This window comes from Neofelis nebulosa, chromosome 1 (assembly GCF_028018385.1).
Source record: "Neofelis nebulosa isolate mNeoNeb1 chromosome 1, mNeoNeb1.pri, whole genome shotgun sequence".
Classification (NCBI taxonomy): Eukaryota; Metazoa; Chordata; class Mammalia; order Carnivora; family Felidae; genus Neofelis; species Neofelis nebulosa.
Window position 1 is genome coordinate 50073784 of NC_080782.1, and position 3406 is coordinate 50077189.

Here is a 3406-nt window from a genome sequence, read left to right on the forward strand (position 1 = left end):
GGGGGTTGCTAAGGTCCCTTCCAGCTCTGTCTTTTTAATTTTTTGCCTGTTTCTCCCTCCTTCCTTCCCTCAATGCGGAACATGCTTAATTCTCTTTGACGTTTCTGATAGCAGGGTAATTTCTTCCCCATCCTCTTTAAAAATCCTGATCATGTAAGAACTGATTCTGTTTTTCCCTTCACCATTCCCAGTGATCTCTCTTCCTTTTGTAGCCCCTCCCCCTCCAGGCACTTCCAACAAAAGAGTCAGGTCATTTTTCATGTGGTATCAGTGGAGCGTCAGCCTCCGAAGCATTTGTCCTTGTTTCTCTGAGTGTCGGAAGTTCTCTGTCTTCCCACTAGGACTTTCTGAGAGCATGGAGTGGCTCCCAGAATTTCTAATCCTTCCTGCTGCAACTGACCCTCTTCCCACACTTTGAGAAAAAAACGATTGGGGAAGAAAAAAAGGCCAGCAGAAGAGGGAGGTATGCAGCCCTGGCCCACTCAGCCACACAGGGTCTGTGCTGGTGAACAGGCTGCACCCTGCCCGTTACTCATGGCTGCCTTGAGAGGTTGGTCGGGGGAGAAAGATTAGGGTCATCAAGATAAGGCAGAGAATATTCAAACTGGAAGCAAAGAGGGGCTGTTTTTCCAATAGTAAGCAATCAGGGAACAGGAGGATGTAATTTGCAGATTAGGAAAGTGAACAAAGAACATAAAATTAACTTTATAGCAAAGAGGAGCACAGTCTGTTTGAAGAAATAAACCTCCATAAAGCATTATTGTTGATAAAATCAGACTGTTGATTTAAACTAAGTAGGAAATATGACCAAATCAGGGAGACGATGGGGGCTCAGTGGAAGCTGAAGTTGAAACTTCAGGCAGGGATGGAAGGCTGGGGTGGAAGACTAGGGTGGCCCGCAGAAGCCTACTGGGGCATCTCCGCCCTGGGGGAGAGATTTAGGACCAAAGCAAGGATGCCTGTGCTCAGGGCATAGATAGGAGGGATGTGCCTTAACAGGATGGCCAAGCCGCCTTCACTTAGGGATTGTCTTTATTTGAAAAGTGGCATTGATTTCCAAGAACTCATAAATAGCAAACATGCTCCTGCACACATGCATTCCCTTCCTCCCCCTTCTGTTTTTAATTCTCAAAGACCCACAAAAACTCATCTGAAACACCAGCAACTCTCTGCTTGAACGCCAGTAGTGATCTTTGTACCAAAGCAGAAAAGTCCCAACACAATGCCTTTGATCCTGAGGTGATTGGAACAGAGTTTCTGTCTGCCCCCTTTTATCATACACAAGTTGGCCAGACTAGGATAACACTCATGCAGTGGGTAGTGAGAAATTCAGCTCTGTGCTGTGGCTGCACTTTATTTCCCTGTGCCATGCCTTCGTGGCTCCACATTGACTGGCATGAGAGACTTATTGTTTTTTTGCTGTCTTTGACCTGTGGAGGCAGGACTCTTCCCAAGGACTGAGGTCCAGAGAAGCATCCCTGTGTAGTAGTGCACTCAGAAGTCTTCATTTGCCTCTCCCAGTCCAATCTTCTTCCTTTCCTATCCTGCTCTGAGCCCTGGAAGCTGCCTTGGAAACCCCTCACCTTCTGGCATTTGGTAGAATGCCAGTACAGCTTATGGGAGGCACCACTAGGACACAAGTAGACTAGAGAAAGAGGGAGAACAGAGTACTATGGCCTAGATTCCCTCCCTGCCAGCCTGCAGGCTGGCAGTGCCTTTCTTTACCAAAATTCAGAGTGAGTTAAGGGCCCTGGCCTTGTCCCTTCAGGCACAGGGGTGTTCATAGCCCCCTTTATAGCTCCTACACTTGTATTTCTTCACCATCCTTATTTGGCTTCCCTTAAATGTGCCCTTGCATAACAGTCCCTTCATTAAGCTCCCCACTAATGCTCCCATTTGAGTGTGCCATTCTTGTAGGACCTCGAAGGATACAAATAATGAGAGCTCCTATTTGGAAATCAGAAGGTGTGGGCTACAGCTGAGAACCTCTTACAAGTTGACCATGTGAATTGGGCAAGTTGCTTGTCCTTTCTGGCCTTGGTTTCTTCATTTGTGAAATGGGGATGATGGTGAGGTCATCTTTCAGTTAAAACAGGCTATAATTCTGTTTCCACTAGGGGTGTAGTGGGCAGGGCTCTGGAGGAAAATAAACATTAGTTTCAATCCTGGTTTTTATACTTTCTAAGTGTGTGGCCTTGGCCAAGTCTCTCAATCTCTTTAAATCTGGGTTTGCATCTTCAGTAAAACATGGAAGGTAACTCTTTCCTTGCAAGTTGAGGTGGTGCTTGCTTTGGCAGCACATATACTAAAGTTGGAATGATACAGAGATTAGCATGGGCCCTGCACAAGCATGACACACAAGTTGAGGGGGAGGATTAAATAAAATTACATGTTTGAAAGCAGCTAGGATAGTTCTCATTACACAGGAGGTCTCCAATCCATGGTAGAACGTTTCTCTTCTTTCCTGGCTTTCTTGAAGGGAAAATGCCAAAGCACGAGGGTAAAGAAGTTTGTTGGCTCTAGAGATTTCCATTCTTTCCACCTCTAATTCTGTTTATTTATATTTGCTTACATCTTAGCTCACAGACTCCAATTCATTTATCCCTTCTAATCTGTCTGCAGATTTCTCCCTGGAGCCATTGCTTCAAAAGGAGGGTAGGTCTGTGGTTAGCTGGAGGAAGGGAACCAGAAGGATCAGGCTCCAGGTACTGTGCTACTCGGCTGACCTAGTGTTCTGACTAGGACAAGGATTTCTTTCAGCTCAGAGCTTCCTGGGACAGCTGACACATTTCAGGGACCTTACTTTTCTTCTTTATGCAGAAGTCATCCTCATAACTGAAGGATTGGGCCTCTAATTTTTCACGTAACAATTCATACCTGGATTTTAGGTCACAGGGAACTCTCATCAAACTCAATTATAGTCCTGTTCACCCCCAAACTTCCCATAAGTGATTTTGTAAAGTATATAGAGTGGGACTCTTAAAATTTTTGCTTCAAGTTTCAGTATTTAAGTGCATGAACTGCCACAGATAGGTCTAGATGTGGACAAAGCTGTGAGTGAAAGAAAGTTTATTATTAGTTTCTTCCATATATTTTCAGTGTTCTCTTCTTACATTTCAGCATCTCAGCCTCCAGGTACCCAACATCTGTAACTGCCTATAGTTCACCAGAGACCCCTTGCAGTCAAGTAGACCCCTGTAATTCTACCCCTATTGAGTATATAAACTTGTGTGTCTGCCCGTACCCACTGAATGCTCTCAAATATGTGATAACTTGATCTGTTCTTTTGCCTATCCACCCATTCATCCGCCCACCCACTTTAACAGTTAATTGACATATGCTGATTGGAGATGCACAAAATGTGGTGATAGGCTTTGTGTAATCATTTTTTTAAAATGTCAGACAT

The 3406-nt window shown here is 44.7% G+C and overlaps 1 non-coding gene across 1 annotated transcript; it reads left to right on the forward strand.

The window, feature by feature from the left end:
• The first annotated feature begins 2281 nt into the window (after nt 1–2281).
• Nucleotides 2282–2388, forward strand: LOC131489624 (U6 spliceosomal RNA). The gene has a single exon (XR_009250667.1). It is a non-coding gene; the product is annotated as a U6 spliceosomal RNA (small nuclear RNA).
• Nucleotides 2389–3406: the final 1018 nt, after the last annotated feature.